We start from the raw sequence: 13,802 nt of genomic DNA on the forward strand, positions 1-13,802 counted from the left end.
TGAATGAAATTTTAGCTCAAATGGCACCAAGTTATATCAAGTCAAAAGGGACCATGTACATGACTGGACTTTCTCAGTGACAGACCTGCTTAGCTGAGCACCAGCCCAGGTCAGCTGCATAGGGTAGGAGCGGGGGGACGGGGGTCACCAGGGACTTACAAGGGGAAACTGAGTTATCAGAGTAAGGGCCAGAGGCAAGGCTCTCTCTGGGGCAGAAGTGCTGGCAATTTCCATCGTTCCTCTGTTGAGCCCTCTCTCCCTCCCAGTGTGAAGAGAGGCACTGCCTTAGCTAAGACGTCATCAAACTGGATAACCAAGGGACCTCAGCCCAGAGGATTCCCTAAAACTCTGCCTCCCCAAACTAGTGGCCCCACCCAAGCTCCATCCAGGTGTATTCTCAGTAAGTCAAGTACTCCTTGCGGAGCAGTGCCAAAAGCAGTGGTGGCAGCTGGCCTCGGTTTTTGGTATACTTTCTTGAGGCAACTATAAGCACAGCATCTGTGGATTGCTTGCTGAACCTTAAAAGATGGCCCCAGAGGTGCATGGGGTGGGGCTAAACTTGGCTTGCAGATGAATCCCTCTCAGGACTGTGACACTGGACACTTACTACACAAAGTCATACTAATAAGACCAGGAGACTTAGGAGCTTTGCTGAGTACATGGAAAGAGACACAGGAAGGCAGCCAAAATGGCAACACAAAGAAGCAGAAACCATATGATGGAACAGAACAGAGATCTAGGAATAATGGAGTCAAGCAATCTAACAGGTGCAGAGTTCAAAATACTGGTTATAAAGATACTTAATATTAACTTAGGGGAAGAGTAGAGGAATTCGGCGAGAACTTTAACAAAGAGATTAAAAAAAAAAACATAAAAACTGAAATGGAAATTATAAAAGGGAACCAGTCAGAAATGAAGAACACATTATCTGAGATTGAGTATATTAGATGAAATCAACAGAGTAGATAAAGAAGAAGATTGAACCACTGACTAGTGGATGGGGACACCAAGGACACTCAATCAGAACAGTGAAAAAAAAGAAAAGAAGAAGAAGAAGAAAGAAGAAGAAGAAGAAAGAAAGAAGAAAGAAGAAAGAAGAAGAAGAAGAAGAAGAAGAAGAAGAAGAAGAAGAAGAAGCAGCAGCAGCAGCAGCAGCTAAGACTATAATAACAATTTAAGGAACCTATGTACACAATTAAATGTAAAAATATCCATGTCGTAGGGGTACCTGAAAGAAAGCAAGAAATTGAAGAGCTATTTAAAGAAATAATGATGAAAAACTTCCCTAACCCAGTGAAGGAAATAGACATACAACCCCAGGAAGTTCAAAGAGTCTCAAGAAAGAGAAACCCAAAGGGGAACCCAAACCAAGACACATCATAATTAAAATGCCAAAAATTAAATACAAGGATAGAATCTCAAAAACAGCAAGAAAAAAGCAGATAGTTACCTACAAGGGAGCACCCATAAGACTGGCAGCTGATTTCTCAAAAGAAACTATGCAGGCATAAAATATTTAATGTGATGAAAACCCAGGATCTACAACCAAGAATACTTTATCCAGCAAAGCCATTATTTAGAGTTGAAGGACAGATAAAGAGCTTCCCAGACAAAAATAAGCTAAAGGAACTTATCAACTCCAAGCCAGTATTACAGGAAATGCTGGAGAGACTTCTTTAAGAAGAAAAAATATATATCAAAAACAGGAATAAAGAATGGTAATAACTACATTTCTATCAACAAGTACCTTAAATGGAAAAGAATTAGGTGTTCCAACCAAAAGATAGAGTGGATGAATGGGTGAGAAAACAAGACCCCTACATATGCTCCCTACAAGAGACTCACTTCAAATTAAAAGACATACACAGACTAAAGGAAGGGAGTGGAAAAAGATATTGCTTTGATAAACCTACAGGGTATTGCACTGAATGAAATGGGTCAGAGAGGTAAAGAGAATATCGCATGATTTCACATACATGTGGAATCTAAAGAACAGAATAAACAAAAGCAACAAAAATGGAAATAAACTCATAGATACAGAGAATATTTTGAGGGCTACTAGATGGGAGGGCTGTTGGGGGGACGGTGAAAAAGGGCAAAGAGATTAAGAAGTACAAATTGCAGAATAGTCATGGAGATATAGAGTGTAGCATGGGGAAGATGGCTAATAATGTTATAATAAATATGTAAAGGGGAAGAGAGATCCTAGATTTTGTGGAGTGATCACTTTGTGAATTATGTGGATCTCTGATCACTATGCTATACAACTGAAACTGGTATATTATTGTATGCCAACTATAATTGAAAAAAAAAACTAATTGAATTGTACAACATAAATATGAGCAATTGTCTATTTCAATAAAACCAGAAAAAAAAAAGGTATCTGATAATACTACATGAAGATTGCTTGCCTTATAACCATTGTAGCTCTTATCTTTTCATTAAATTTTTTTATTTTTAAATTTATTTATATCACAGGCATTTGGCAATTATTAAAAGTTTGAGATCCTACTTATTACTTAGTTTAGAGGGATGTTGGTTCACATAGACACATTTATCTTATTTTCCTTGGCTCATTCTTGCTTCATATGAAAAATCTATTTTTCTGGTATCTAGATGAAAGAAAATTAGTCTGTCAACTGAGGTGAATAATGCCTTACAAGGACAAGTCAATGCCTGGATAGCTGTAAAATTCCATTGTTGCACACCATTTTTTCACAGAGTATTTCGGAAATGGATAGAAATTAGCTCAAAGGGTTCCAACACTTTATCACATTTTTGACATTTAATAAAAATATGTAAATAGGAGGGCAAGCCATACTTTGAATTTCAGGTTATTTTCAGGTTATTTTTATAAAACAGACCAGAACTCCATATCAAAAATATTGAACAAAAACAAGTTTAGAACCAAGAATGTCAATAATAATCCCATAATCCAACTGTTTTTAGTTGGTCTTCCTAAATCTCCAGTGGGAAGGCTCTGTTTTCACTTTGAGTTGCTATGATGATGCAATATTTAAATGTCACAGACTTATTTAGTCCACTAAAAATTTTCCACATACAGTTTTAAATAAAATTTTAATAAATTTTCTGTGAGAGTTTAATTTAATGTCAATGTAGCTATACTGCATTCTTCCACTTCATTAAATAAGAAGCCGTAATATTATTTCTCTAAATAATTGCGATAAAATATGTTCAGACTGTCCTCCATTAATTAATACATTCTGTATCAATCAGGATTCTCTAGAGAAACAGAATCAAGATGATATATATATATCTACATATATGCATATGTATGGTATACTGTGTGTGTGTCTGTGTGTGTGTGGTGAGATTTATTTTAAGGACTTGGCTTCACATGATCGTGGCTACTGGCAAGTCTGAAGTCTTCAGGGCAAACTGGCCAGCTAGAGACTCAGAAGAGTGGAAGTGGCAGGGTTGAGTCTGAATTTGTAGTGAGGCCAGCAGGATGGAAACTAAAGCAGGATTTCTATTACAGTCTTTAGACAGCATTCTTTCTTCTCCATAAAACCTCTGATTTTGCTCTTAAGACCTTTAGCTAATTGAATGACCACCCATATTATGGAAAGTAATATGTTTTATTCTGTCAACTGATTACGAATGTTAACGAAAATACTAAATATCTTCACAGCAACATCTAGACTAGTATTTGACCAAACCACTGGGGACCAAAGCCTAGCCAAGTTGACACATAAAATTAGCCATCATACATTCAATCAGTAAAAATTTACTGAGAACTTTATAAGGACCTAGTACTACTACAGATAGAGACTTTACTCTCAAGGCCATCATATTATTGTACAGAAGACAAGTAAATCAACAATTACATGACAGTGTGGAAAGTGCTATGTTAAGGTGATAAGGATGCTAGAATAAGGGCATCGAATTCAGTCATAACGATTTTGAAAACCATTAGAAGAAAGGTAATAATTGGGCCAAATTTTGAAAGATGAGGAAGAGTTACTGAACTAAGCAGAAGAGGGAGAACAAAGTTATATGCATAGTGATCAGTGTAAAAAAAAAAAAACAACTGCTTGTGCATTTGTCTAGAGCAAAAGATGCAGGTACTACCAAGGCAGAAAACTGAACGGAGAAGTGGTCAGATCAGAACACAAGTTATGTCATCTGAACCTTATCCTAAGGCTATGAGAAATCATCTAAAAGGGGTTATACAATCAAATCACCTTATCAGTAAAATAATCTTGACTGCAGGGCTAAGATGGATCTGGGGCCAATGTTAGGAGAGTAGGGGTGAAGATAGCAAAAACAAATTCATAAGTTTCTTTCTAATCCTCTAAATTTCCTTATACATGGCCAAACCATGCTTTGTGCAGAACAAAATAAGATTCTTAATAACTAAAATAAAACTTTTAGGTACATTCGGTACTTAAGAATTTATTACAAAAGAAATTACTCTGCTAAAATTTTTGCCTCCTCAGAAAAATGTAAAAAACAGTCCAAAATTCTGAATGAATTAGGTGATAAATAGGGCAACAGTTGGCTTCCTGTCCAGAACTTGAAAACAAAATTTCCTTCTCATTAAACAACAAAAACACATAGTGAAATATATTAGAAGTACATAGAATCTTAAAGAAACAAATTGCTAATTATAGTAACAAATCTAAACAATGAATCTACTGAGAATTAGAACAGAAATAAGTTGGTGTTATAGAAGTAAATATAGGTAGGAATATCTAAGCACTTCTCGAGGAAAAGGACACCTAGTGAGGATGAACATCTCTTCTTTCCTACTATTGAGATGCATGAATAAAGCTATTAAAATCTGATACAATTAAAATTTCAAATTAAAACTCCTTTTCCTTTGATTATAGATGTGGTACTAGGTCACATGCTTAAAATTTGGCTTCTGAAGTAGATTTCTATTTTCAGTCTGTCCCATACTCATCTCTTCTTCTGAACAGAACTCCACATTTCCTAAAACCTTCTTCTTCTTCAGGAAACTGCTCATTCTCTTACTTCAGCAATGTGACAAAGTACCTGCCATGTTCTCATAAACTTCAGTTACAGTAGAAAATAATGGAAGACAGAGCCAATGAATGCAAAGAAACAGACTCCTGCTGATATATATCATTGAGCCATTGGGCCACACCATATCTGAAAGTAAGCCATACTTTCTGGACTTTTCAGTTATATGAAGCATTAAATTCCATATTTTGCATATGCTGGCTTGAGTTTCACTTTCTAGAACTTGCGAGCTAGAGTCCTGATACTATGCATCATTACATAATTTACAAGGGCTACCTACACCCCATCTCTGTTACTCATGAACTTGAAGCTCTATATACAATGATTTGTTTTCTAGTATTATAAAAAATTAACTGAAATACCAAAACCATAATACTAACATAAAACTCCAGTTAATAAACCTAGCAAGCCTGACCTTAAAGTCCATTAAGTCTATAAACAGCCAACTGAAAAGAACACATTCTTCTCAAATTATGGTCTTTTTTTTTTATTGCAAAGTAGTTGAGGAAGTTTTTGTCTTTTTCATTTGCCAAATTAGAGAAAATGAGAGTGACTTAATTTTATCTTAATTTTATCAGCTACTGAAGTTTAGTTTATGTAAAATATTTGTATTAGAAATTCCTGAAGTTAACTATCTGTTTATCAATCTGTAAATCAAAATGGTTGAAAGATCTTAGTGTGCAATTATGCAGAGTGGCTTGGAGATCATAAGTGTGACCCTCAAAATACCTCTCAGGAAATTAGAAATGCAAACATTTCTGAAAGTCAAGAGCACTGTAGCTCCCTCTCCCATAGAAGATTTTTTTTACTTTAAGAAAATTACTCTAATGCCTTGTTATTGAGTTACTAAAGTATTCAAAAATGCAAGTCAGAGATAAGGTAAATGATCTTCAAAAGTAGAATAAAATAAACTAAATGAAATTTAGCTCAATTATGCATTATAATGTGCTTATGAAGGCATAGCTCAAACATAAAATAAATTATGTATAAAAGTGAATTATGTTACTGCTTTGATGTCAAAACCAAAATGTCTCAGAGTCCACATGCAGACAGTTGTTAGTAAATACAATAAAAGAATACAAGCATGATTTTTTTTTACTTTTTAACAAAACATTTTATTTAAAATAATTTCAAACAGAAAAATTTGCAATAGAATGACAAATTCCAATCTAATAATTTTAAAAAGCATGATTATTTTTGACAATGATTATATTTTAAAATTTATCATAATTTTTATGAAAGGTTTTGTCCAATGGCAATTACTTGTTTTCCCCTCTCCTTCTTTAGTTTGACAACTTAAATTAATGACTACATAAATTTGACTTGAAGTCACATATCAAGATTTAAATCAATATTCTGTAAACCCTGGGGAACAGGAAGTCTTTACCTATACCCCTGCAAAATTCTGTACATAATAAATTATAATAGATAATAAAGTCATCCTCAAATTTTACACCACATACGATCCAACCTCATTAGGGTAGGTGCAGAAGGAGTCAGGAGAAGAGTCTCTAGCAGAAATAATGTGCCTGTATAATCTTCCACAGTCAAGGTGTCAGGGGATATAGCATTTTAACAGTATCATAACGGATCTTCAAGCGAAGATGATGGATAAGTGTATTCTAAACAGCAAAGCCACATAATAATTAATAATAACCAGCTACCACTGATTAAACATTTTCTCTATGTTAGATACACTTTATCTGTATTAACTTATTTAATCCTTGCAAATGCTGAATGGTAATCTAAGCTTGCACCTCAAATAAGTATCCCTCATCTCCATAGCAACCATTGACTGTGCAATTAAAATGTGTGCCTTGGAAAAATAATGATACATTACACAGCATCAACCTTTCAGGAGGCTCACAAATAGCTGATACCATAAATGAACATCAATGTTGATAATACAATAATACTGATAACATCCCTCATCTCATACCTTCACCATCGTCTGAAATGACACTAATATTCCAATATCTCATCATTTCTACATGACTGCTTCCATTCTCTTTCAATGCTATGAAGGGAAAGAAAAAAGTGATAATTCTAGCTTTAGTAGAGTGTCTTCTCTCTCATCTACACATATGTACATATATGTATATAAATGTATGTATAGCTACATTTCACAAATAATATTCAACAATAAGCAGTGCCAAAATTAGCTGATTAATTTGCTATACTGGGAAAATGACCTCTGCCTATAAGGATTACTCCCTCTTGAGGCAGGAATTCCTCTTTTATTTTATAATTTCATTTTCTTCATTGACCTTGTAAATTAAAATGCTTTTGCCTCAAAGACAGTGGGAGGGATCTTAACGTTTTATTCATCATTAAAGAAGTAATAGTAAAATAAGTATTATCAGTTGAACCCTTTTTTCCAAATAATCTTTATGTGGAGACCTTGTTGATATGGGATTGGACCAGATTCCCACCCATCTGGCTTCCCCTCAGTTCCTAGAGCAACTACCAGGTGAACTTAAGGGAGCTGCTAGAAATGACTGGTGAACCACATTAAACTGGGAGAGCAAAGCCCTGGGTCAGAGATGGTAAAAGCACAGCCCCAAGGGCCAAATCGGCCCTGTAAGTGTGTTTTGTTTGACTAACACTGTTTTGTTTCTTGTTGTTGTTGTCAGCATTTTAAAATTGAAATATTTTACCTAAAATTTCTGGGTTCTCAGTTGTTATTTAAAATCAGATGATCTGGCTATATTGATCCCCCATTTCCACATGTAAATAATTAGCTAGATTTGGTGGCAATGACTTTTTTTAAAATAATTTGTTCCTGGTATACAGTACATAGGTTAGATTTTAGTATAGTTAATGAAATGATCTCTGCAATTACTCTCTCATCCATCTGGCTCTACACACAGCCATTACAATACTATTAAATTCCCTATGCTGTACCCTACATCTCCGTGACCATTTTTTAACTACTAATTTGCACTACTTCATCCTGTTACCCTTTTCTCCCAGCCCCCCAACCCTCCTCCCCTCTGGCAATCACCAGATTGCCCCCTGTATCTATGAGTCTGTTTTCATTTAGATTGTTCCTTAGATTCCACATATAAGTGAAATCATATGGCATTTATCTTTCTCTGACTTATTTCACTCAGTATAATAACCTCTAGGTCCATCCATGTCATTACAAATGGTAGGATTTCATAATTTTATAGCTGAGTAATATTCCATTGTATACGCGAACCATGACTTCTTTGTCCAATTATCTGCTGATGGGCACTTAGGTTGCTTGCATATCTTGGCTATTGTGAATAGCACTGCTGTGAACATAAGAGCACACAAATCTTTATAAATCAGTATTTTGGTTTTCTTTGGACAAATACCCAGAAGTGAAATTGCTTGGTCAAGTGGTAGGTCCATTTTTAATTTTTTGAGGAGGCAGTACCTCTGTCACCTATGTTGTTTGACACATTTCTTATCACCTCCTTTTATGTTATCATTTATAACCCTAAATTATGATTCTTGCCTAGTCCTTGTAGCAGATGACTTTGTGACCACTGACCAAACTCTATATTAAAATTATGCTACCAACAAGATGATTGACCTTAAGCAAATTGTTAAATCTCTTTGGGACTCAATGTCTTCACTTGACATTGGAAAGGGAGCATAAGGCACACAACACCTTCATCTCTAAGATTTCTTCTAACTCTAATATTTATTCTAAAATTTAGAATACTCTGCTAGAAATGGACTGCCTTGTTTAACTTCTACTATCAGTGTAATCTTGTCTTGACTATCACTAAACTTAATTAAAAATAGTTTTATTAGTGTATTTACTCACATAAATAATACTAAATTCTTTTTAGGAATACTAAAAAGAAAGACACTGCAATCTTAAAGCCCTTGGAAGAGCTTATCCATGTCAGACTAGATCTGGAAAATTTTGACTGAATGAGTAGCCTCTCTGAATACCTGGGACTGCTGACTTCAATTAAATTACAGCTGTAACAAAAGAACAGGACAAACAAACAGAGACTCATGGACATGGACTATAGGCTAGTGGTTACCAGAGGACTATAGATTAGTGGTTACTAGTGGGGTGGGACAGGAGCAGGAGTTAGGGTAAAGGGGGTCAATTATAGGGTTTAAGGGGAGGGCGAAGTGGGTAAAGGGGATCAAATATATAGTAGCTGAAGGAAACTGGACTTTGCATGGTAAACACACAATAGAATATACAGATATCAAATTAAAATGTACACCTGAAAATTATCATTGTATTAACCAATGCTACCTTCATAAACTTAATTTAAGAAAAATTACAGCTGATGGTGTCCATTGTTTATTTAAAGCTTAACAAAAGGGAAACAGGGGTATATTCATTCTCTTCAATTTAAATCTTCTACATAACTGATTTAGGAAGTGATTTTATCCAGGATTTGCCCAAATATTCATTGCCATAATTACTATATATTATCTAATTTAGATTTGTTTTTAATCTATTATTTCAAAAAAGAAAGTCTCTTAAAAAGCACTGAGTAATTCTCTTGCTAGTATCTGCCACTTTAGATCATGTTCTCAAAAGTACATTGTGCATTTTTTGGATTAGACTAGAACAAGTGTATACATAACCGCTATCTTCTGGGATCATCAAGAAAACAATGTAATATTTTCCAGGAAATAAAATACTGAAAAAGCAAAATGAAAGGAGTATTAATTGTTCTATCTTCACTTATCATTATATTCTTTTTAGTTTTACACCTGAGAAGTGTTTAAGACATTGCGACTCAAAATGTAGTTTGTGAACCAGCAGCATTAGCATCCCCTGGGAGTCTTTTAGAAAAGTAGGATCTCAGGCTCCACCACAGACCTACTACATGAGAACCCGCAGTTTAACAAGAACCTCAGGTAACTTAGGCACAGATTACAGTTTTGGAAGTATTTGTCTGGGCATAATGGAAGGGTCATGGATAGGCCTGAGTTCTAATTAGCCAAACTTAATTTCACCTCAATTCCTTCATCTGTAAGGTGAGAATAAATATTAATTACATCAAGGGATGTTCCTTGATTTCATTACTTATTACATCCGAAGGCTCTGGCACAAAATAAGTCCTCAATAAACATTTGCCAAATCTAGCTACTAAAAAAAAAAGTTAGAATTGTTAGTAACCCCTATAAAAATTCTGACTCTACTTTGAAGTTAAAACTCAAATGTATTTTTAAAAATCAATTTTTTTTACCATGAGCTAAATCTTCATTTTGATTAAGACGTGGAATTATTTCTTTGATGTTTCTTCTCAGAACCTCAAACGAAGATTAAAATTGGTTTCTTTCCTCTCTCTTGTCGCTCCAACTCATCCTCCCTCTAAACACAAATGAAGAGAAGAGCCCTAAAGCGAAAAACCCGAAATGGACACTGCAGAGTTTTTTTCAGGACCTTTATATAAATGTAATGAAATTAAACTCCTTCAAAGCCCCACATTCAGCCCCAGAGGGACGATGCCATTAAATGGTTACATGACAAGAGAGCAACACAGAGCAAACTTATCCACGGTGTTCAGAGAGAGATGGTGGCAAAATAACCAGGGAGCAGGAGTTTGCTAACTAAATGAAGAAAATCAAAACAGACAATAGAAATAAATGTAACAAAGACACCATAAAGGATATCTTTGAGCTAAATGGCTAAAATGTGGGATGTGGGTGATCCACAGCCCCAGGCAGCACCTGATGTGAGAGACCCTTTGAACAACCTAGGACCCCAGCTTTTGAACTATGGATAAAACCTATTAACTGTAAAATAGTCTATAATATTTGTAATAGGAAAGAAATTATTCTTCCAATTTTGTTAAAAATTGATTTGTCTATGCAAACTATAATATTAATTAAATTAGTGAAATTTTAAACTCTTATAAAATATACTAACACATTTATATATATAAACTATATTTAAACTGGCTATTTTAATGCTTTTTCCAAATGCATTAGATTAATAGTCCCCATCCTTTCTGGTAGCTCTTGGACATTCCAAAGCAGATGGGAAATAGCTCACATAGAATTTGCACGGCTTCCTATCTCTGCTACCCTTATGCTCCAGCTCCAATACTTCTCTCAGCTAATTCTGCTTCACAAGGAACCCACATGGTGGTAATAACCTTTGACATATTTTGAATTGTCTGTTTTCTCAATTTCTGGTGCCAGGCACACCATCCTGCCTCCCTCCAAGTTCCTGGCATAAATACCACCTGAAACTCTATTCTGGTCACCAATACATTGATGTTAAGCCAATCTCAACCTCAAATCCTCACCTGGAGAGAAATGATTTCCATCTTTTCATCTCTTCGCACATGAAGGCAGAAGGAATACCACCGCAGAAATGCTTGGGCTCATAGTGATAAAGTGCTTTCAACGTTACCACAGAGTCATCTCTTTTCCAGGGTCACAAGCACCACAACAGTCTGAGCAAGAATAAATTTTAGTCTCACATCTGTATCCTACATTTAATGCTCCTTTCCCATTGTGACAGAAACCTTCATTTATTGCAATGATTTGTTACCCTCAGGAGCCGTTTATCTCTCTTATCTTTCTAGTTTTTGTCAAGAACTCCTATGGAGTCACTTTCTATTCTTCACAAATGTCACAAATGTCAGCAAGAGTTTGACCCTGGATCTCAGTCAAATCAGGGATGAAGTTAGATATAAAGAGAAGACTGAAAGGAAGTGTTTCATACTTCCATATAGTCCTAATCTTGCTAGTGCGCATTATAAAATGAATTAGTAGCACACTGTGAAATATTAGAGCTATAACCTTATATTAAAATGGTCCTGGTCAGCATCTTGTATACAAATATTTCCTCAAATATTGAGAGTGTTTTTCCCAAAGCCCGAAATAAATTTCAATGTTATTTAGCAAAAATATGAAGGTAGATTATGAGCTCAATAAAGTTTCAGAGCCCAGACCAGGACACCTCCAAATATCTCATTCTGGCATAATGATTACTTTGAATTGAAATTACTTAACTGTCAATGCAAGAACACTCTGACAGCTCTCTCCTCTTCTCTCTCTCTCTCTCTCTCTCTCTCTCTCTCTCTCTCTCTCTCTCTCTTTCTGTGTGTGTGTGTGTGTGTGTGTGTGTGAGTGTGTGAGTGTGTGTGTGTGTGTGTGTGTGTGTGTCCCTGAAAGCAGGGGATAAATCTCCCTTGGGAAAGGTGTCTTCCCTGCATCTGGAGATACTATAAGAGTTAAGGAATCTAGAGCCAAAGAGCCTGTACAAATAAATCTTGTGGCCTCCTTATTAAATTACTACCCAAGCCCAAACTTTGTTTAAATTCCACTCTAATTAATACCCAAACCTTGCTCAGATTCCTTACTAATGAGTACTACTTTTTTTATCCTGTCAATTCTTCACAAATTTATCCTTTGCCTAAAAAATACAAAATGCTGACTTGTTCATCATTTATCTGGGTATCATTTATGATTCTCCCGTGCATATATATTAGATTGGTTTTTTCTCCTGTTAATCTGGTCTTGTGTCAATTTTATTATTAATCCAGCCATAAAAATTTAAGAAGAATGGGGGTATCCTCCCCCTTCCCAACAGGCTTCAACGCTCACACAAATTGTTAAATCTTCTTGCAAATTAACATACTAAATTAAAAATCAATCATTAGCCTTTAATTTTCAATAGTATACATTTAAAAATTGAAAGAATCTTGGATTATACAAGGCCAACAATTTTATTTTAGAAACAGGAACTCACAGAGGTAAAGTGACTTCAAAAGTCAGCAGACTTGAGCTCAAATAAACCTCCTGATTCTTAGTTTGGTTCTCTTTCCTTTACATCCATTACCTTATAAAGACAGCCTGTGAGGTTAAAGTATTTTGCCACAATGACCCACTCATTCAGTCAGCATTTATTTATTGAGCTTCTACTGTGTTCTGGGTGACGTACAAAGAAGGGTGATCTACCAGAGTAGAAATCTAAGTTCGAACCTCAGGTCTTCCAAACCTGATGTGTGTTATTATGCAAGTGGTATATATACCTATATCTCAGCATCCTCATCCTAAAATGAGTGTTACAGTTAAATCATCTATAAGGTCTCTTTCAGTTCTCAGCTTGTGCAGTTCAATTAAGCAGCTATGCATATGTTAAATGACAAAAAAAAAAAAAACCCTCATGAAGAAAGATTCAAAGTTTCAGAGAGCCTTCACCTGAAACCAAATATAAGATGTTCCTTTAGTAGATTTAGGTCATAGGCCAATATCTGATGAGCACTTTTTTATAAAAGAAGAATGATAAATTACCATCTGTCACTATGTTCAAACAAATAAAACTACTTTTTAATAACTTAAAAAACAGATTTAGTGTATATCTTATGTATTCGATAGAATATCTTTTAGAATTTGGGAAGATAAAATGATTTCAGCTATGCCTCCCTTAAAAAGCTGTTTGATAGCTCTAAACAGTTAGAACTAGGTCTTTGAATGCATGTTATGTAGAATTTCTAATGGACATTATCAATTAAATTTGGCATCCAGTTGAATTAGATTGATCTAACGGATAATCTCTAAGGCCAACCAAGGTTTTATATCTCATACAGGTAGGGTTGGGAAGTGAGATATATTTTGATGGGTTCCTCAACATTTCGAGAAATGCCAGAGGTTTAGGTTTTCAAAATAATCCTAAATATGCTTAAAATCGATTTCTATAGATAAAAAGAATGGCCATTTTATTTATTACAGTAAGAGACTATGTTTAACTCTGGTTTTCTCTTATAAATATAAAATTGTGGATCATTGTTAACCAACACTTTCTTGTTACAAATGAGAAAAACAAATCTTAT

General features: G+C 35.0%; 1 long non-coding RNA gene across 1 annotated transcript in view; it reads right to left on the bottom strand.

The window, feature by feature from the left end:
- Positions 1–13,802, bottom strand: part of LOC107507038 — a 92,346-nt gene that overhangs the window by 33,018 nt on the left and 45,526 nt on the right. The gene's annotated exons all lie outside the window — the stretch shown is intronic.

This window comes from Rousettus aegyptiacus, unplaced genomic scaffold, assembly GCF_014176215.1.
Source record: "Rousettus aegyptiacus isolate mRouAeg1 unplaced genomic scaffold, mRouAeg1.p scaffold_m13_p_4, whole genome shotgun sequence".
NCBI classification, from domain to species: Eukaryota; Metazoa; Chordata; class Mammalia; order Chiroptera; family Pteropodidae; genus Rousettus; species Rousettus aegyptiacus.